This window comes from Bos grunniens, chromosome 3, assembly GCF_055505025.1.
Source record: "Bos grunniens cultivar Pamir isolate PY7600 chromosome 3, Bosgru_T2T1.0, whole genome shotgun sequence".
Classification (NCBI taxonomy): Eukaryota; Metazoa; Chordata; class Mammalia; order Artiodactyla; family Bovidae; genus Bos; species Bos grunniens.
The window spans coordinates 38,561,075-38,583,418 of record NC_141167.1 but is presented as its reverse complement, the minus strand read 5'-3'; the positions used below and the strand labels follow the sequence as shown (position 1 = coordinate 38,583,418).

The following is a 22,344-nucleotide window of genomic DNA, read 5'->3' as shown; positions in this document are numbered from 1 at the left end:
TCCAGGAATCGAACCAGGGTCTCCTGCATTGCAGGCAGATTCTTTACCAACTGAGCTATCAGGGAAGCTCATCTCTTCTGGCTATGCTATTAAGTCATTTCAGTCGTGTCCGACTCTGTGCGATCCCATAGACGGCAGCCCACCAAGCTCCCCCATCCCTGGGATTCTCCAGGCAAGAACACTGGAGTGGGTTGCCATTTCCTTCTCCAGTGCATGAAAGTGAAAAGTGAAAGGGAAGTCACTCAGTCGTGTCTGACTCCTAGCGACCCCATGGACTGCAGCCTACCAGGCTCCTCCATCCATGGGATTTTCCAGGCAAGGGTACTGGAGTGGGGTACCATTGCCTTCTCCATCTCTTCTGGCTGCTGCTGCTAAGTCACTTCAGTCGTGTCCAGCTCTGTGCAACCCCATAGATGGTAGCCACCAGGCTCCCCCGTCCCTGGGATTCTCCAGGCAAGAACACTGGAGTGGGTTGCCATTTCCTTCTCCAATGCATGAAAGTGAGAAGTGAAAGTGAAGTCACTCAGTCATGTCCGATTCTAGCGACCCCACGGACTGCAGCCCACCAGGCTCCTCCATCCATGGGATTTTCCAGGCAAGAGTACTTGAGTGGGGTGCCATTGCCTTCTCCGCTCTTCTGGCTAACTCCTATTTATTCTCTGTTTTCAGTTTTACCCATCCCTACCTACAGTGATCTTCTCTCTTACTCATCCTATTTACTAGAGACATTCTGTTCTTTATCACAAAAGTTCTAAGGGAGAAATTGCATTGATACAAATTATTTTTTTTTTAATAAAGAAAAAACTTAGGTACTGAGCCATTCAGAAGCTAAGATTACACAAACCCCTCCACCCTGACTCCTATCCATCCTCTTCCAGATATAGAAAGAACATAGAGGATTAGTTGCATCATTTGCACAATGAAATATAACATTACTTACGGAATGTTAAGAGTTATGTCTACATTTGGGAAAAAAGAATTGTTATTCTTTATATTTGTTCTACCTCAAGAGAATTTGTGATTTTTTTTCTTTAGAAGTTTGAAACATTTCAAGTGGAACAGTGAATTCCAAAAGGCAAAAGCACTCATAAAATGCTTTGATGTTACTATCTCTTTTGTTATTATAAGGCCAACTTTACAAATAAGGAAACTGATAAGCCCATAAGAATGCCTCATCATTACGCATGTCCTTTACTGTGCTGTGAAGTCCTCTGGTAAATGTGATGTCTTTTAAAACATGTGAAGGGACACACAATAAGGCTATGTCTAACTGCAGAAAGAACAAAAATATATCAAAGAAACACTCTAAAAATAGGTGGACTCTGCTTGGTCAGTCTTTATAGTTGATTTCATTATATGTGAATTTTTTTGATCCACTGACTTGACCATACCAAAAGGGTTGCTAATAGAGTTCAAGTTTTCCACAGTGTTCTTATCATGCTGCTGCTGCTGCTAAGTTGCTTCAGTCGTGTCCAACTCTGTGTGACCCCATAGACGGCAGCCCACCAGGCTCCCCTGTCCCTGGGATTCTCCAGGCAAGAACACTGGAGTGGGTTGCCATTTCCTTCTCCATCTTATCATTCTAGGCATTATTCATTGTGGTAAGGGTGAGAAATGGAGAGGGGGAGGAGGATGAAAGGACATGAAACAGGAGGTAAAAAACCCATAGTTATTAAGTGGATTTCAAAATAATGCTTCTAATAATTATAAAAACAGCAAGGAAAGCTAATACTTATTGAGTACTTACTATGTGCCAAGTTTCTGAATTATTTAATTTTATCCTCCCCAAAATCTATAAAATTGGTGCCATTATTGCTTTTACTTAGATTCCCTGCCTCAATATAAGTAATGGCTCAACCATCTTCTTGGAACTCTCCAGCTTGTTCATTATTTTCCTTGGGAACTCTTCCAATAATGCTCCTGAATAACTTATAGTTTTAAATTTTATTATTTTTTTATTGAAATATAGTTGACTTACAATATTATGTTAATTGTTGGTGTACAACATTATGATTTAACATTTTCATAGATTATATCCATTTAAAGATAGTATATAATATTGTCTCTGTTCCCTGTGCTGCAAACTTCAACTATGTAGCTTATTTATTTTATACATAGTAGTTTGTACCTTCTAATCTCCTACCCCTATCTTGTCCCTCCCTGCTTCCCTCTCCCCACTGGTACCCACTAGTTCAGCCTCTATATCTGTGAGTATTTTTCTGTTTTGTTAAACTTAACAATTTATTGCTATTGCTCGGGCTGTAGTGCCCTCAAAACGCCAGCGTGTATCAGGAAACACCTCACGAAGGGGCAAAAGTGGCTTCAATTCTAAGAGTGGACAGCGGGGATCTTCTTCTAAGTCTGGAAAGTTGAAAGGAGATGACCTTCAGACCATTAAGAAGGAGTTAACCCAGATAAAACAAAAAGTGGATTCTTTACTGGAAAGCCTGGAAAAAATTGAAAAGGAACAGAGCAAACAAGGAGTAGAGATGAAGAATGATAAGTCAGAAGAGGAGCAGAGCAGCAGCTCCCTGAAGAAAGATGAGACTAATGTGAAGATGGAGTCTGAGGGGGGTGCAGATGACTCTGCTGAGGAGGGGGACCTACTGGATGATGATGATAATGAAGATCGGGGGGATGACCAGCTGGAGTTGATCAAGGATGATGAAAAAGAGGCTGAGGAAGGAGAGGATGACAGAGACAGCGCCAATGGCGAGGATGACTCTTAAGCACATAGCGGGGTTTAGAAATCTTGTCCCATTATTTCTTTACCTAGGCGCTTGTCTAAGATCAAAATTTTCACCAGATCCTCTCCCCTAGTATCTTCAGCACATGCTCACTGTTCTCCCCATCCTTGTCCTTCCCATGTTCATTAATTCATATTGCCCTGCGCCTAGTCCCATTTTCACTTCCTTTGACCCTCCTAGTAGTTACGTTAAGTCTTACCCTGTAATTTTTGCTTTTAATTTTGATACCTCTTTATGACTTAACAATAAAAAGGATGTATGGTTTTTATCAACTGTCTCCAAAATAATCTCTTGTTACACAGGGAGTACAGTTCTTTCCATTCATACAATAGTTGCTTCCCTGACAACAAAGGCAGTCCTCATTAGTTGAGTAGAACCTGAGAGCAGCTTTGAGTTAGAGGTATGTGTGTTAAACCCCACGTAAGAGTGCTGTGTGGGGCTGTTCAACACAAATGTAACAATGTATTTTTGTGAATGAGAGTTGGCATGTTAAATGCATCCTCTAGAAAAATAACTAGTGTAATAGTCTTAAGATTTGTTTTCTAAAGTTGATACTGTGGGTTATTTTTGTGAACAGCCTGATGTTTGGGACCTTTTTTCTCAAAATAAACAAGACCTTATTAAACCAGGAATTTGGAGAAAAAAAAAAAAAAAACAATTTATTTTATTTTTAGATCCCACATGGGCTTCCCTTGTGGCTCAGCTGGTAAAGAATCCGCCTGTAATGTGAGAGACCTGGGTTCGATCCCTGGGTTGGGAAGATCCCCTGGAGAAGGGAATGACTACCCAATCTGGTATTCTGGCCTGGAGAATTCTATGGACTGTATATAGTCCATGGGGCTGCAAAGAGTCGAACACGACTGAGTGACTTTCACTTTTACTTTTCATAAGTGAAAAAATACAGCATTTATCTAACTTATTTTACCAAGCACAATGCCCTCTAGGTTGGTTCATCCATGCTGTTGCAAACGGCAAATTTTCATTCTTTTTTATGGCTGAGTATGAATAATTTTTATTGTGCGTTTGTGAAAAGCTCTCCATATGTGGCTTTTAAAATGCCACATCTCATTTTCCTCTTATTTTCTTTGTCCTTTCTTCCTATCCTCCTCTTTAGTATCCCTTTACCACTTTTCTCTTTAAAAATTTCGTTACTGCTCTCAGCCTTTTCTTCTTTCCCTTGGTTGATATATTTTTCCTGCTCTCATATCACAAATAACATCTTCTTTCCTATACCAAATTTTCACATAAATACTTTGGATTCCAAAATTGACCATTGAATATTTTTGCCTAAATGTCCTGTATACACTTCAAACCCGCTTTGTGCAAAACTGAATTCTTTACTTCTTCCCTAATTTTTTATAGTAACCATCATTCACCCAGGTTCCCAAGTCAGAAACCTGAGTATCATTTCTGGCACCATCCTGTCCCTTTCCTTCTACAGCCAATCTACAGCTGAGTCAACTGTGCCCACTGATTAACTCTCAAATTTGTCCACTTCCCTTCACTGTCACTGCTACTGCCTTACTTCAGGTTCTTTTCTAATTTTTTTCTTTTTCTAACTGAAATATATTTGATCCATTACATCATGTGAATTTAAGTTATGTATGCGTGCTTGCTCAGTCGATTCAGTTGTGTTCGACTCTTTGCGACCCTATGGCCTGTAGCCCATCAGGCTCTTCTGTTCATGGGTAAAGCAAGCTAATTTGATACATTTCTGTATTGTAATATGATTGCTATTGTAGTGACACTTAGAACCTTTATCACATTACATAATTATCTTTTCTTTTTAGTAGTTGGAATACTAAAATTCTAGTATCTTTGCTATCTATATTCACTGTACTGGAGTTATAACTCTAGGGCTTATGTACTATTTGTAGTAACTTAGTACCCTTTAAACAGCATCTGTCCTGTCTTCCTACACCCAACCCATGGGGGCCACCTTTTTATTCTCTGTTTTTACAAGTTTAGCTTGTTAAAATTCCATATATAAGTGATATCACAGAGTACTTGTCTTTCTCTCTCTGAGTTATTTCACTTACCATAATGTGCTCGTTTCATTCATGTTGTTGCAAATGGCAGGATGTTCTTCTTTCTTATGGTTGAATAATATTCCATTATATTTATGTAGGGCATTTTATTTATTCAATCACTTACCAGTGGCCATTTGGGTTGCTTCAATAGCTTGACTGCGGTAAACAGTGCTGCATTGAACATGAGAGTATATACATCTTTTAGAAACCGTTTTTTGGTTTCCTTCAGATAAATACCCAGAAGTGGAATTGCTAGATTATATGGAAGTTCTTTTTTTAATTTTTTGAGGAAACACCACAGTTTTTCCCACATTGGCTGCGCCATATTACATTTCCACTAACTGCATGAAATTCCCTCTTTTCCACAACCTTCCCAGAACTTGTTACCTCTTGTCTTCTTGATAACTACTCAAATGAGTGTGAGGCAGTAACTAATTGTGGTTTTAATCTGCACTTCCCTGATGCTTAGTGATCTTGAGCAACTTTTCATTTAGCTGTTGGCTATTTGAATGACTTGGGGGAAATGTCTAATTAGTTCTTTTGCCCATTTCTTAATTTGACTATTTATCTTTTTGTTATTGAGTTGTATGAGTTCTTCATATATTTTGCATATTAACTTCCTGTCTGATAAATAGTTTGTAAAATTTTCTCCCATTCTATAGATTTCCTTTTAATCTTGTTAACTGTTTTTTGGTTTTTTGCTGTGCAAAAGCTTTTAAGTTTGATGTAGTCCCAACTTGTTGACTTTAGTTTTTGTTGTTTGTACTTTTGGTATCATAACCAAAAGAATTATTTCCAAGACAAGGTACTTCTCTAGGTTTTATTCTAGGAGTTTTATAGCATCAGATCTTATGTTTAAGACTTTGACCCATTTGAAGTTAATTTTTGTAGTGGTGCAAGATATGGGTCCAATTTCCTTGTTCTACATGTGTTTATCTAATATCCAATTTTCCCAAAACCATTTATTGAAAAGGCTATTCTTTCCTCATTGGGTATTAGTTGACCATTAAGCAAGGGTTTAATCCTGGTCTCTTAATTCTTTTCCATTGGCCTATATGTCTATTTTTGTGTCAGTGCCATACTGTTTTTATTACAGTAGATTTGTAGTACAGTTTAAAGTCAAGAACTGTGATACTTCTACTTTGTCCTTTTTTTCTTATGATTGCTTTGGTTATTTGGGGTCTTTTGTGGTTTCATACAAATTTAGGATTGTTTTTTCTATTTCTATGAAGAATACCACTGGTATTTTGACTGGAATTGCGTTGAATCTACAGAAGGATTTAGGAATCAGGTCCTTTTGTTCTTACGTACTACGATAGAAAACTTCCACTTGTCCCCCAGGAAATTCCTTCTTCCCTTTGTTTATGATAATAAACCTTTGTTTTTTAACTGGACACATGGCCTCACAGAATATAAACTTCATTTCCTAGCTATCCTTGCAGATAAGCAGGGGTTATGTATCTACATTCTGGCTAATGGGATATAAACTGAGGTGATGTCAGTGTTCTAGGTCATAAACTTAAAGGGAAACATAACCTTTTCTCCATTTTACTATGTCTTAGACTATAAGGCATATATGGGATTTGTGAATTACTTTAGAATGTGCAAATAAGGACAACATCTGACAGTCCATGTTCTGGAACTGTTCTACCAGCCCTGGATTGCTTATGCCCTAAGAGTGGAAAAAACTTTTATCTTGTAAAAACCCATATTATTTGGGTTTCTGTTACAGTAATCAGATCTGTTGAGTGAAACCCTTGGATTAAAGCAACAATGCTTTGATTGGTCTTCCTGTCCCCACTTTTAACTTCTCTTTAATCTGTTTTCTTCACCGAAATTGGAGTATTCATTGTAGAATTCAAATTTGACCAGATTGTTCCCTGTCATTTTTATCTTCCCATGCCATTTCTTTTCATATTATTCATGAGGTTCTCAAGGCAATAATACTAAAGTGGTTTGCCATTGTCTTCTCCAGTAGACCACATTTTGTCAGAACTCACCGCCATGACCTGTCCATCTTGGGTGGCCCTACATGGCATGGCTCATAGTTTCATTGAGTTAGACAATGCTGGGATCCATGTGATCAGGTTGAATTGACTCATTGGAAAAGACCCTCATGCTGGGAAAGATTAAAGGCAGGAAGAGAAGGGGACAACAGAGGGAGAGATGGTTGGATGGCATCACCAACTCAATGGACATGAGTTTGAGCAAGCTTTGGGAGTTGGTGATGGACAGGGAAGCCTGGCGTGCTGCAGTCCACGGGGTTGCAAAGAGTCGCACGTGACTGAGGGACTGAATTGAACTGCCATTTCTTCTGGTGTGTACTTTACATTCCTTAGCCTGGCACACCAAACCCTACATAATCTGGCCTCTGCTTTATCTCTCCAGTCTTACCTCTTACCATTCCCTACTTTACATGCTGAGCTCAAATCACATAGAACCATTTTCAGCTTCACAGAACAGCTAAGCTCTCGTGCCTCAGTGCACCTGTACGTGCTGTTTACTCTGCCACACGCACTAGTTTCTCTGCCTGACTAGTTTTTATTTGTCCTTTAGAGCTCAGGTCTCTTCCTCTTGGAAGTTTTTTCTTGCCCACTCCAGAACTGGTCCCCTCTTACATTTTCCCAAAGTATTCTGTGCATACTTTTTATCAAAGAATTGCCTGTTTATTTATTTCCCTTGCACCTCCCTCCCCTACCAATTTCCTGGAAAGCAAGGATTATTTTCTCATTAATTGTGTATCATCATGGCCTAGGAAAAACCCTGTCACACAGCAGCACTCAGAAGATATTTATTCAGTTAGTGAATAAGTCAGTGAATGAATGGATACCATGAAGTCAAGAAAATAGCATTTGAGTTTTGTGCCTGGTTCTGTCACTTCCTCAATGGTTCTAGTTGGAAATCATTTCACTCCACTTCACTTAAGCTAGATAGCATCTCAGGTTTTTTCCAGGTTTATGATTTACAAATACATCTTATAGAAGAATGTAAAAGTACACAAATGTTTAGAGCTGACAACCTTAAAGGCCTGGCAAGGTGATCCTGAAATTAAATGATGCTTGCTCCTTGAAAAGAAATCTATGACAAACCTAGACAGCATATTAAAAAGCAGAGACATCACTTTGCCTACAAAGGTCTGGTTTTTCTAGTAGTCATGTACAAATATGGGAGTTGGACCATAACAAATGCTGAGTGCCAAAGAATCGATCCTTTTGAATTGTGGTGCTGGAGAAGACTCTTGAGAGTCCCTTGGACTGTGGGGAGATCAAACCAGTCAATTGTAGGGGAAATCAGTCCCAAATATTCATTGGAAGGACTGGTGCTGAAGCTGAAGCTCCAGTAGTTTGGCCACCTGATGCAAAGAACTGACTTGTTGGAAGACCCTGATGCTGTAAAGATTGAAGGCAGGATGAGAAGGGGACGACAGAGGATGAGACAGTTGGATGGCATCACCGACTCGATGGACATGAGTTTGAGCAACCTCTGGGAGTTGGTGATGGACAGGGAAGGCTGAGGTGCTGCAGTCCATGGGGTCACAAGGAGTCGGACTCAACTGAGTGACTGAACAACGACATAGTTTTTCCTGAGAGTTCCTAAAAGAAATCAACCCTGAATATTCAATGGAAGGACTGATGCTGAAGCTGAAGTTCTGATACTTTGGCCACCTGATGTGAAGAACCAGCTTATTGGAAAAGACCCCTGATGCTGGGAAAGATCGAAGGCAAAAGGGAGAAGGGGGTGGCAGAGAATGAAATGGTTAGTAGCATTACCAACTTAATAGACATGAATTTGAGCAAACTCTGGGAGATAGTGGAGGACAGAGGAACATGGTGTGCTGCAATCCATGTGGTCAGAAAGAGTTGGACATAACTTAGCAACTGAAGAGCAACAACAGAGGTAATTCTTGTTTTAAAAAATGTACTTTGAAAAAGCATGCCAAATAAAAGTGAGCTTTTATAGTAATATTTAAGCTCTTTCTACTTACAGCTTTTAAGCTATTTTTGTAGCATCAGTTATTTTCACACAATCTTTCAGAAGTATCTGTTATAATCTCTGTTTGAGAAGTAGAGAATGTGAGATTCAGTGATATTAGGTAATGTATTTGAGCCATCAGCAGAGACAGGAGCAGTCAGAATCTGATTCAGAAATACCTTGGTATAATATTCCACCTATTATAAAACAATTGTATAATATTATAGAGCTAAACTAGGAAAAAAAGGAATGAACTTTAAAGAAAATTATACATAGATTAAAATAGCAAAAACCAAAATTAAGGTGCTAGATGACATTCTATTTCAGAATCACATAATTATGGGGTTAGGCAGCATCCCTAAACAGAAGCTATGCAATTCTTTCAAATATTTAGAAAAAGAATATTCTACAACTCTTTTTCATACTGGTTCCAGTGCCATATGATACTGATAACAGAAAATTTACTACCTTAACAATTACCCAGAACTGAACCAGTTTTATCAATGACCCCATATATCCAAGATTCCCTTTCTTTCCTAGTTGTGGTAGGCAGATTTCTAAGACATCTGCCAAAATTCCTGCCCCTGGTGTACATGTTCTGTATAAGCCTTTCCCAGGCTTGTGGGTGGGACCTGTAGATATGAGATAGGTACTCACTTGATAGGTTATATTTTGTGATGACTGTATGGTGGTGGTCACCTTTGGTTATATAGAGATTGAAAATAAACGTACCAGGATTACATGGTGATATTTAGTGAGAAAATGAAATGCTATCTGAAGGCAGCTGCCTCACTTTCCTTATCTCTACTTCTAAAATGCTATGTGATTTTTCCATCCCTCCCCAGGTACCAGAGGAAAGGTACTTCTTCATCTCAAGGGTATCAAGTGTCTCTTTCAGATGTTCAGTTGTTCATTCTACTCTTAGTCATTCCCCACAACATCCAACACACAGGGTCTTGTACCTGACAGAACCTTTGCATGACTCTAACTCTTTTGAACTTTGGAGCTTCTGCTTCCTTTCGGTGTCAGACCTGCTTGATACAGATCTGCCCTACTGTTCCTAAGAACATTGGCCTTGGCTGGACCCAGATCCAGAGTGATAATCCCAAGCAGGTTTCACATTCTCACCCAGTGATATGAAAAATGAATGGCACATAGGGTACCACTGACAATGGTTTCAAGCTGGCCCTGCAACCCAATGTTTCCTCTACTTGCTTTATTTCCTTAACCCCTAGCTACTTAGGCCTTTTAGTCTGGCTACATGATAAATTCACTCTCATGAATTTGATCTCATGGCTACATGACAAATAGATTCAAGGAATTAGATCTGATAGACAGTGTGCCTGAAGAAATATGGACAGAGGTTCATGACATTGTACAGGTGGCAGTGATCAAGACCATCCCCAAGAAAAACAAATGCAAAAAGGCAAAATGGTTGTCTGAGGAGGCCTAACAAATAGCTGAGAAAAGAGGGGAAGTTAAAGGCAAAGCTCAACATTCAGAAAACGAAGATCATGGCATCTGGTCCCATCATTTCATGGGAAATAGATGGGGAAACAGTGGAAACAGTGTCAGACTTCATTTTTTTGGGCTCCAAAATCACTGCAGATGGTGACTGCAACCATGAAATTAAAAGACATTTACTCCTTGGAAGGAAAGTTATGACCAACCTAGGTAGCATATTCAAAAGCAGAGACATTACTTTGCCAACAAAAGTCTGTCTAGCCAAAGCTATGGTTTTTCCTGTGGTCATGTATGGATGTGAGAGTTGTACTGTGAAGAAGGCTGAGCACTGAAGAATTAATGCTTTTGAACTGTGGTGTTGGAGAAGACTCTTGAGAGTCCCTTGGACTGCAAGGAGATCCAACCAGTCCATTCTGAAGGAGATCAGCCCTGGGATTTCTTTGGAAGGAATGATGCTAAAGCTGAAACTCCAGTACTTTGGCCACCTCATGCGAAGAGTTGACTCATTGGAAAAGACTCTGGTGCTGGGAGGAATTGGGGGCAGGAGGAGAAGGGGACGACAGAGGATGAGATGGCTGGATGGCATCACTGACTCGATGGCCGTGAGTCTGAGTGAACTCCGGGAGTTGGTGATGGACAGGGAGGCCTGGCGTGCTGTGATTCATGGGGTCGCAAAGAGTTGGACACGACTGAGCGACTGAACTGAACTGAAAGGCAAAGGAGAAAAGGAAAGATATACCCATCTAAATGCAGAGTTCCAAAGAAGCAAGGAGAGATAAGAAAGCCTTCTTCAGTGATCAATGCAAAGAAATAGAGAAAAACAATAGAATGGGAAAGACTAGAGATCTCTTCAAGAAAATTAGAGATACCAAGGGAACATTTCATGCAAAGATGGGCACAATAAAGGAGAGAAATGATATGGACCTAACAGAAGCAGAGGATATTAAGAAGAGGAGGTGGCAAGAATACACAGAAGAACTATACAAAAAAGATCTTAATGGCCCAGATAACCATGATGGTGTGATCACTCATCTAGAGCCAGACACCCTGGAGTGTGAAGTCAACTGGGCCTTAGGGAGCATCACTATGAACAAAGGTAGTGGAGGTGATGGAATTCCAGCTGAGTTATTTAAAATCCTAAAAGATGATGCTGTTAAAGTACTGCATTCAATATGCCAGTGAATTGGGAAAACTCAGCAATGGCCACAGGACTAGAAAATGTCAGTTTTCCTTCCAATCCCAAAGAAAGGCAATGCCAAAGCATGTTCAAACTACTGCACAATTGCACTCATCTCACATGCAAGCAAAGTAATGCTCAAAATTCTCCAAGCCAGGCTTCAACAGTACGTGAACCGTGAAATTCCAGATGTTCAAGCTGGTTTTAGGAAAGGCAGAGGAACCAGAGATAAAGTTGCCAACATCTGTTGGATCATCGAAAAAGCAAAAGAGTTCCAGAAAACATCTATTTTTGCTTTATTGACTAGGCCAAAGCCTTTGACTATACGGATCACAACAAATGGTGGAAAATTCTTCAAGAGATGGAAATACCAGACCACCTGACCTACCTCCTAAGAAATCTGTATGCAGGTCAAGAAGCAACAGTTAGAACCATACATGGAACAACGGACTGGTTCCAAATTGGGCAAGGAGTATGTCAAGGCATATATTGGTATCCTGTTTATTTAACTTATATGCAGAGTTCATCATGCAAAATGCCGGGCTGGATGAAGCACAAGCCAGAATCAAGATTGCCAGCGGAAATATCAATAACCTCAGATATGCAGATGAACAACATCCTTATGGCAGAAAGTAAAGAGGAACTAAAGAGCCTCTTGATGAAAGTGAAAGAGCTGGCTTAAAACTCAATAGTCAAAAAACTAAAATCATGGCATCCAGTCCCATCATAGCAAACAGATGGGGAAACAATGGAAACAGTGAGAGACTTTATTTTCTTGGGCTCCAAAATTCCTGCAGATGGTGACTGCAGCCATGAAATTAAAAGACATTTGCTCCTTGGAAGAAATCTAAGACCAACCTAAACAGCATATTAAAAAGCAGAGACATCACTTTGCCAACAAAGGTCAATCTAGTGAAAGGTATCGCTTTTCCAGTAGTCATGTATGGATGTGAGAGTTGGACCATGAAGAAAGCTGAGCACTGAAGAACTGATGCTTTTGAATTGTGTTGGAGAAGACTCTTGAGAGTCCCTTGGACTGCAAGGAGATCCAACCAATCAATCCTAAAGGAAATCAGTCCTGAATATTCATTGGAAGGACTGATGCTGAAGCTGAAACTCCAATACTTCCACCTGATGCAAAGAACTGACTCATTTGAAAAGACCCTGATGCTGGGAAAGATTGAAGCTGAGAGGAGAAGGGGACGACAGAGAATAAGATGGTTGGAGGGCATCACCAACTTGATGGACATGAGTTTGAGCAAGCTCTAGGAGTTGGTGATGGACTGGGAAGCCTGGTGTGCTTGCAGTCCATGAGGTTGCAAAGAGTCAGACACAACTGAACAACTGAACTGAACTTAACATGATAAATTCATTCTCTGAGATTTCAAGTCTCTTTCTGTTTTCTCTGATCAGCAGGTCATCTTCTTCTTTCTGATATCATACTCTTTGGGGCTTTTTTTCTTTTTTTCAACTTAGGAAGAATGAAGTAATGAGTTCCCATGCTTCCATCACTCAGATTCAACAATTATCAACACAAGCCCGTCTTGGATTTTCCTTTTGTGTGTGTGTGGTAAAAACTATATAACATTACATTTACATCTTAGTCATTTTTAAGTGTAAAGTTCAGTAGTATTCATATTGTTGTACAAGTCTCTGCAACTTTTTGACCTATTAATTCTGAAACACTTGTCCTATTGATTCTGAAATACTAATAATGTTGGGTTATGTTCAAGGCAAATTCCAGACTTTATATCAGTTCATCAATTAACATTTCAGACTATATCATAAAAGAATACAAGACTCCCCTGCCACAGACACTTTTTTTTATATAGCCACAAAACTCTTATCACACTTAAATCAAGGTTTCCACAGGAAACCAATGGCACACTCAAATAAGATAACTTTAGGTATGTTTATTTAAAAGTTGTGGGTACAGAGAAACCACAAGGTATATAGTGCACTAACCTAGGGTAAGTGACTATGTTGGCACCACCTCCAGACTCATAAGAACATGGGGAGGGAATGGTTACCAGAACCCAGCAGGAGAAAGAATCTATAGGGTGGAGTACTCCGAAAAAAGCAATGACCTTTGGTGAGGAGACACAACAGTAATCCTCCCTTCAGGGAGAAAGACAAGGGAGTGATACCTTGACATTACTCCCCTCCCTCTCTCTGTTCTCTTGCAGGATTTCTCACTGGCCAAGTCCACCTAATAGATAGAGCATGGGAGCCTACTGATATGTTACGTGTGTGTGTGTGTGAGTGGCCAGCCTTCTGGAGAAGAGAGGAAGGTAGAGAGTGACTCTGAAGAAACAAATGGAAGATATCCAGAAAACAATAACTCTTAATTTCACTTAATACCCAGTCAGTGATCAAAAACTGCTGAGTGTTTCACAAAAGTGTATTATTTTACAGTCTTTTTCTTTGGACCCCAAGACTATACACATTGTATTTGGGTTAGAATGTGTGATGGATAATTTTATGTGCCAGTTTGACTAAGGTCATCAGGTGCCCAGATATTTGACCAAACACTAATCTGGGTATTCCTGTGGCAGTGTTTTTGGATGAGTTTAATATTTAAATAGACTGAGAGCTTCCCTGGTGACTCAGTGGTTAAGAATCTGCCTGCCAATGCAGGAGACCCGCGTTTGATCTCTGGTCTGGGAAGATGCCACATGCTGTGGAATAACTTGGACCATGCACCACAGCTCTGAGCCTGTGCTCTAGAGCCTGTGTGCCCCAGCCAAAACCACTGAGGCCCGCACACTCTAGTGCCCCTGCTCCACAACAAGAGAAGCCACCGCAATGAGAAGCCCGTGCAGCATAACTGAGGAGTAGCTTCTGCTTGCTGCAACAAGGGGCTGCAATGAAGACTGAGCGCAGCCAAAAATAAAATTATTTAAAAAATAAATAGACTGAGCACACTGTTCTCCTTAATATCCATAGGCCTCTTTCAAACTGTTGAAGGCCTGAATAGAACAAAAACACAACTTCTGCGGAATAAGAGGGATTATGGCTTTCCAGCTAGGACTTGTGTTTTTTTCTACCTTAAAATGAAATACTGTTTCTTCCTGAATCTTGAGCCTCCTACTTTTGAATTGGAATGACATCAGCCAATTCTTTCTAGCAACTCTCTTTCCCTTCTCTTCTTTTTTCTGTCTCACTCTTTCTCCAATTTGTTCTATTTCTCTGGAGAACCCTAATACTGTATTCTACTTACATCTATTTTATTCTGTGTATTAATGATAGATTTATTGAGATATCTGATGCAATAAGATATACATATATCTGGTCTTTGTCCTTGGTATCTGACACAGAGCTTCTAAAATCCTTGAAATTTCCTGAGTGATAGAGGTGTTAGGAGCATCTTTTGTTATTCGTAAGAATCTCCGTTCAGTTGTATCAGTTCAGTTCAGTTCAGTCGCAGTCGAGTCCAACTCTTAGCGACCCCGTGGACTGCAGCATACCAGGCCTCCCTGTCCATCACCAACTCACGGAGTTCACTCAAACCCATGTCCATTGAGTCAGTGAAGCCATCCAACCATCTCATCCTCTGTCGTCCCCTTCTCCTCTCACCTTCAATCTTTCCCAGCATCAGGGTCTTTTCACATGAGTCAGTTCTTTGCATCAGGTGGCCAAAGAATTGGAGTTTCAGCTTCAGCATCAGTCCTTCCAATGACTATTCAAGACGGATTCCCTTTAGGATTGACTGGTTGGATCTCTTTGCAGTCCAAGGGACTCTTAAGAGTCTCTTCTCCAACACCACAGTTTAAAAGCATCAATTCTTCAGCACTCAGCTTTCTTTATAGTCCAACTCTCATATCCATACACGACTACTGGAAAAACCATAGCTTTGACTAGATGAACATTTGTTGGCAAAGCAACATCTCTACTTTTTAATATGCTGTCTAGGTTGGTCATAACTTTTCTTCCAAGGAGTAAGCATCTTTTTATTTCATGGCTGCAGTCATCATCTGTAGTGATTTTGGAGCCCCCCAAAATAAAGTCTGCCACTGTTTCCACTGTTTCTCTATCTACTTGCCATGAAGTGATGGGACCAGATACCATGATCTTTGTTTTCTGAGTGTTGAGTTTCAAGCCAACTTTTTCACTCTCCTCTCTCACTTTCATCAAGAGGCTCTTTAGTTCTTCTTCACTTTCTGCCATAAGGGTGGTACATCTGCATATCTGAGGTTATTCATATTTCTCCCTGCAATCTTGATTCCAGTTTGTGCTTCAGCCCAGCATTTCTCATAATGTGCTCTGCATATAAGTTAAATAAGCAGGGTGACAATATACAGCCTTGACGTACTCCTTTTCCTATTTGGAACCAGTGTGTTGTTTCATGTCCAGTTCCAACTGTTGCTTCCCGACTTGCATACAGATTTTTCAGTAGGCAGGTCAGGTGGTCTGGTATTCCCATCTCTTGAAGAATTTTCCACAGTTTGTTTGTGATCAACACAGTCAAAGGCTTTGGCATAGTCAGTAAAGCAGAAGTAGATGTTTTTCTGGAACTCTCTTGCTTTTTCGATGATCCAACAGATGTTGGCTATTTGATCTCTGGTTCTTCTGCCTTTTGTAAATCCAGCTTGAAAATCTGAAAGTTCACAGTTCACGTACTGTTGAAGCCTGGCTTGGGGAATTTTGAACTTTACTAGCATGTGAGATGAGTGCAATTGTGCATTTACTAGCGTGTGAGATGAGTGCAATTGTGTGGTAGTTTGAGCATTCTTTGGCATTGCTTTTCTTTGGGATTGGAAAATTGAATTGTATGGGTTTATGGTAATGAGGTGACTCCTGGTGGGTCTCTAGATTGCATTAGGATGGGAGCAGGTTGCCAGAAGAACCAACTAGGAGATTACAGGTTTGGAACTTTCATCCCTATCCGTAGATTTCTGTGGAGAAGAGGAGCTGGAGATTGAGGTCAGTTACCAGTAGCAGATGATTTAATCAGTTGTATCTACATAATAAAACCTCCATAAAAACCCTAGATGACACTGTTTGGAGAGTTTCTGAGTTGATAGACACTTTACCTGCCAAGTACACCCCAACTTGACAGGGACAGAAGGGCCTGTGCTGGGCCTCTTCTGGATCTTGCCCTAAGTACCTCTATCTGGACGTTCATTTTGTAGTGTTTATGTAAGCTGGTCATAGTAAGTACAGAATCTACTTGAGTTCTGTGAGCCATTCTAGCAAATTAGTGAAACTGGAAAGGGAACTGTGGTAACCTACTGAACTTACAGCCGGTTGGTCTGAAGTCAAGTAGTGACCTCTGACTTGAAACTGTCATCTGAGTTGGGGGTAATCTTACAGGCTTGAGCAGGATTAACTTGTGGGGTCAATCAAACCCCAGGTAGGTAGTGTCAGAACTGAAATGAACTACAGGCACCCAACTGATGTTCAGAGAGTTGGAGAATTGGTTTGTGTGGGGGAAAAAAACTCATATTTGGTGTCAGAGTGTTGTGAATAAAGTCAGTTCAAGATATAATTCACATTTCATACAATCCATCCATTTAAAGTATAAAATTTAAGTAGATTTTAGGGGAGTAGTGGGAGGAAATGGAAGATTGGGATTGACATATGTACACTACTGATGCTATGTATAAAACAGACAAGTAATGAGAATGGGAAGGAAATACAAAAAAAGAGGGGATATATGGATACATGTAGCTGATTCACTTTGCTGTACAGTAGAAATTAACATAACCTTGTAAAGCAACTATGCTCCAATAAAAATTAATTAGAAAATAAACACACACACAAATTTATATAGATTTTAGTACATTCACAGAGTTGTACAGCTATCACAATTAATTATAGAACATTTTAACTGCCTCCCAAAGAAACGTTACACCTATAAGGAATCATTCTCCATTCTCCCTTTGTCTCAGCCCCTGGGGAGCACTAATCTACTTTCTGTCTCTGTGGCTTTGTCTATTTCACACTTCATATAAATTGTGACCTATTGTGTCTGGTTTCTCTCACTTAGGATGTTTTCAAGATCCATTGTAGCATGTATCAGTACTTTATTTTTATTGTCAGGTAATATTCTATTATATGGATATACAACATTTTATCCATCCATTAGTTGATTGGCATTTGGGCTGCCTCCACTTTTTGGCTATTATGAAGAATGCTGCTATAAACATTTCATGGGCAAATTTTTGTGTGGACATATATCTTCATTTCTTCCGGGTATATACCAAAGAATGGAATTTCTGGGTCACATGGTGACTCTATATATAAACATGTTGTGGACCTGCCAGACTGTTTTCCAAAAAATGGCAGGACCATTTTACATTCATATTAGTGATATAAGGGGATTCTAATTTCTTCACATCTTCATCAACACTTATTAATATCTGTCCTTTAGATTCTAGTCATTCTAATGGATGTGAAGTGATATTTCTCGGTGGTTTTGATTTGCATTTCTCTCATGGCTAATGATGTTGAACACATTATTCGTATGTGTATTGGCCATTTGCATATCTGCTTTGGAGAAACATCTATTCAAATTGTTTGCCTATTTTAAAATTAGGTTATTTCTCTTTTTACTATTGACATATAAGAATTGTTTATATATATTTGAGACATAAGCCTATTATGAAATAAAAGATTTGCAAAAATTTTCTCCCATTCTTTGGTTTGTTTTTAAACTTTCTTGATGGTGGTATCTTTTGAAATACAAACATTGTTAATTTTGATGATGTCCAATTCACCTTTTGTTGCTTGTGCTTTTATTCTATTTTCAATCTTTTAAAAATTCCTTGCCATTTATTTCTTGAAGGAACCAGGTCATTATGTCCTGTAGTATTTGTCGTATCCTCAGTTTTGCTAATTGCAACCCTGAATGCATATGTGCTGTTGCTTCAGTCAGGTCCAACTGTTTGCAACCCCATGGGCTGTAGTCTGCCAGGCTCCTCTGTCCATGGGTTTATCCTGGCAAGAATACTGGAATGGGTTGCCCTTTCCTTCTCCAGGTGATCTTCCCCACCCAGGGATCAAACCCATGTCTCCTGCAGGTCCTTCATTGGCAGCTGTATTCTTTACCATTGAGCCACCTGGGAAGCAGATTGCAACCCTAGGATATTACTTAACATGTTTCCCCAAGCCCCTATATTTTTATAGGCTCATAATTAGATCCAGAGGCTTGATCAGATTTGGGTTTAAAGTTCTGATAGAAATATTTCATAGGTGGTACTGCACACATTGTAAACATCTCATCTTTATATCATATGAGGAGGAATATAGTGACTGAGTTTTTTTGATATTAAGATTAATCAGTGGGTTCTGTTCTTATTGGCCTGACCCAACCATTTAAAATTCCCCAACAGTCTCTTATTTAATGTTTTATCAGCTATAATGTTTGGGTCAGTACTGTCCAATAGAAATTTCTATGATGATGGAAATGTTCTATCTATAAACTGTCCTATGCCTCTAATCACATGTGGTTATTGAATACTTGAAAAATGTCTAATACTACTGAAAAGTGATTTTAAACTTTAATTAATTAAAATGTAAATGGTTACATATGGCAAGTGGTTAATGGCTAGTGCAGGTCTAGATTCACTGTTTCACCAGAGTCTGTACTACCTCTGCAGCTGTTAGCTGGAATTCTTCTAAAAGAAGAACTTTCCCTCATCAAGTATGACTACCTCTAAATACAGCTCATTCAGAAAAGACATAACATGGGGTTGTTTTTAAAGGGGGCACTGAGCCTATGCTTCAGGCCATGTTGATTGGGATAGTCTAGCCTTTCGGCCATTTGCAGCTAAAGAACCACGAAGAGCAAATATATTCTATTCTAGGAGGATTGTTACTGTAGTCACTGTGTCACTTTCAGGGTTCTGTAATATAAACTACTGGTGCTTCATACTTCTTCCCCACAGCTCATCTCTGATTTTAGTGGCAGCCCTGGTGGACAGTTATGCTCACAGATGGCTTCCCATCTGAAGCATCTACCGTATCTTTTTTTTACCGTATCAACTTTTTGCAGCACAGAGTGTGGGTGTGTTAATGTCCCTAGGGTCAGCCTTCAACCAAGGGTAGCTAAATACTCAACCTCAGAGGGCCAGTTCTGAAGTGCATACTAAACAATTCTCCTGACAATGGTAGGCAGGATTGAGCTTTGATGCTCACAGAGCTACTAATGCCCTCTTTACTGAGTTTCTATCCGCTGGTCCACTCTCTCTACTCCTTCTTTCCAGCTTCTTAGGATCTCTTCTCTAATAAACTGCCTGCTTCCAAGTTGTATCTCAAGCTCTGCTTTAGGAAAATGTAAATTACGGATCTCATAATTATGATCTCAAAATACTGTAGTCCATGGCATCCATTCACTCAGAAATATTTACTCAGTGATTGTAATGGATCAGGTAGTGTTTTAGATACTAAAAATATGATAGTGAACAGGAGATTAAGTCTGATGGAGTACGTGGATAAATAGGCAACAACTGAGTAATGTATAAAGCATTATAACAGGGTAGACATGAGTGCTACTAGCTGTGAAGTGTGGTCAGGTTAGGATCCCTGAATCACATTTGCTAGGTATTAAGAGAGTGAAGGACAGAGGGGCTTCCCAGGTGGCACAGTGGTAAAGAATTCGCCTGCCAATGAAGGAGTCTCAGGAGGTGCAGTTTCGATCCCTGGGTTGGGAAAATCCCCTGGAGGAGGAAATGGTAACCCAGTCCAGTATTCTTACCTGGGAAATCCACTGGACTGAGGGGATACAGTCCATGGGGTCGCACAGAGTCGGACACGACTTAGCAACTGAGCATGCACTCGCAAATGACTGAGGACAAGCCAAAGCATCTCCACCTTGGACTTTGTGTCCAACTCCCAGGCTTCGTTTGGGACTGAGGCAAGCCCAAGTGGCATGGCACAGTCCTCCCTTCCCCCCAGGCCACACCCCTTTAGCCTTCGTAGAGCCTTCAGTAGACGGAACACCATGTCACTCTTATTGCATGAATCCAGTGGTGCTTAATTAAAGCATAAGCCTGAAAAAGAGGAACCAGTCCCCACCCTCCCCCAAATCTCCAAAGAGAACATATTCTACCTGCAAAACTAAAACTTCATTTCTTGTGTGGGTGCTCAGTCGTGTCTGACTCTCTGCGACCCCATGGACTGTAGTCTGCCAGGCTCCTCTGTCCATAGGATTTTCCAGGCAAGAATACTGGAGTGGGTTGCCATTTCCTCCTCCAGAGGATTTTCCCAAACTAGGGATCAAACCTGCGTCTCCTTCATCTTTGGCATTGGCAGATGGATTCTTTACCACTCTGCCACCTGGGAAGCCCCCTTTATTCCTCATGACACAAAAACTGCTTGTTTGTACTGTGGCCTTAGAACCTTGACCTTGCCGCAACTGCTGTCCTCCTTAGTACTTTTTAATAGGGGAAACTCGAGCTTGATAAAAGTTAGAATGTGAAACCAATATGACCTTCCTTTCTTTTTTCTCTTCTTTTCCTTCTCTATCCCTAAGTCTGGCATGCTGCGATTCATGGGGTCGCAAAGAGTCAGACACGACTGAGCGACTGATCTGATCTGATCTGATCCCTAAGTCTTTCTGCTTCAAAGACTTTATAAAGCTGTTTATCTAGTGAGAAAACTGTACCGAGGCTTTCTTACCTAAAATTAATGACTTGGGGGCTATGCTGCCACATTGGTCCTGGTCCCCGGTAAGTACTTCCTTTGCTAGAATCTTTCCACCAGGGAGGCACTTGGGTTTTGAACCCTAGTCAATGGCTAGACCATTGGTGTTCCCAGAGTTCCAATGAGCCTTTCCACAAAGTTTTAACTGGGTTAAACATGAAGTAAACTCCACCCAGTTTCACCACCTCATATGAAATGAACATCTTAGGACCTCACTGACACTCCTGTGGCTAGAACTCTGTGCTCCCAATGCAGGGGCCAGGTGCCATCCCTGGTCAGGGAACTAGATCCTACAGGACGCCAACTAAGAGTTTGCATGCCACAACTAAAGACCTGGTACAGCCAAATAAATATTAAAAAAAAAAAAAAGAAATGAATAGCTTGTCTTCACCTGATGCTGAGAACTGATACTGTTTAGAACTTATATGTACTGTCCTGAATTTTTCCTGTTGTAGTACTAATTTTTCACATTTGCTAATGACAGAAAACACAACTCAAATTAGCTTAAGCAAAAACTAAAAAAACAAAACCAACACTTCTCCCCCCAGCACATTATTAGTTCATGTAACTGCAAAGTCCAAGGCTCAAGTAATGCATAAGGATTCTCCTTCCATCTTTTGCTTTCTTCTCCGCTGTGACTGAGTTCACTCTTAGGAAGGCCTTCTTTGAGTGGAGGCCACTGGTATAACACATGCAATTTTTAGTTCTGATTGGGCTCAACCATCTTGGCTTGACTCATTTGGTTATCCCAAAACCAGACACAGAAGCCAGGGGAATGGGCTGGTTGGCTTGGCCAGGCCTAAACCAAGGCTTATCCTTGAAACTGGGGTGGGGAATCAGCTGTATAGAAGTATGGCAATTGATGCCAGTGTGTGTGTGTGCACGCACATGCATACGTGTGCATGCTGAGGACAGCGTGGAGAGCTTGGATGCTGATCAACCAAAAATATTCCCCTCTCAGTTCTTCTGTTGAGCTCCATACATTTCCCTGAGATTGGACTCCTGTGGGACATGAATATTTGCCCACTCTGGCCACACTGGGCTTGTCTGTGATACTAGCTCTTCTCCAGAGGTAGGGACCACCATTCTCACTTGAAGTATTCCCCAGACTCTGTCTAGCCTGTTTACAGCTTGTCCTCTTCCTGCTCTAAATGTTCCCAGCAAGCTGCACAGTGCATGTAATGTCCTTTCAGACACTTTGGCAACTAGCGAGTCATGTACACAAAGAACCATTCAAAGGAGAATGTGGTTAGTTCTCTGAGAGAGTAGTGAAAAGATGTTTGGAGAGCAGAGATAAAGGCATATAACA

The 22,344-nt window shown here is 40.4% G+C and overlaps 1 pseudogene across 1 annotated transcript; it reads left to right on the top strand.

The window, feature by feature from the left end:
* Positions 1-2,243: 2,243 nt before the first annotated feature.
* LOC147375508 (heterogeneous nuclear ribonucleoproteins C1/C2 pseudogene) lies at positions 2,244-3,402 on the top strand (annotated as a pseudogene). The gene has a single exon (XR_015161402.1). The product of XR_015161402.1 is annotated as a heterogeneous nuclear ribonucleoproteins C1/C2 pseudogene (transcript).
* The last annotated feature ends 18,942 nt before the right edge of the window (positions 3,403-22,344 follow it).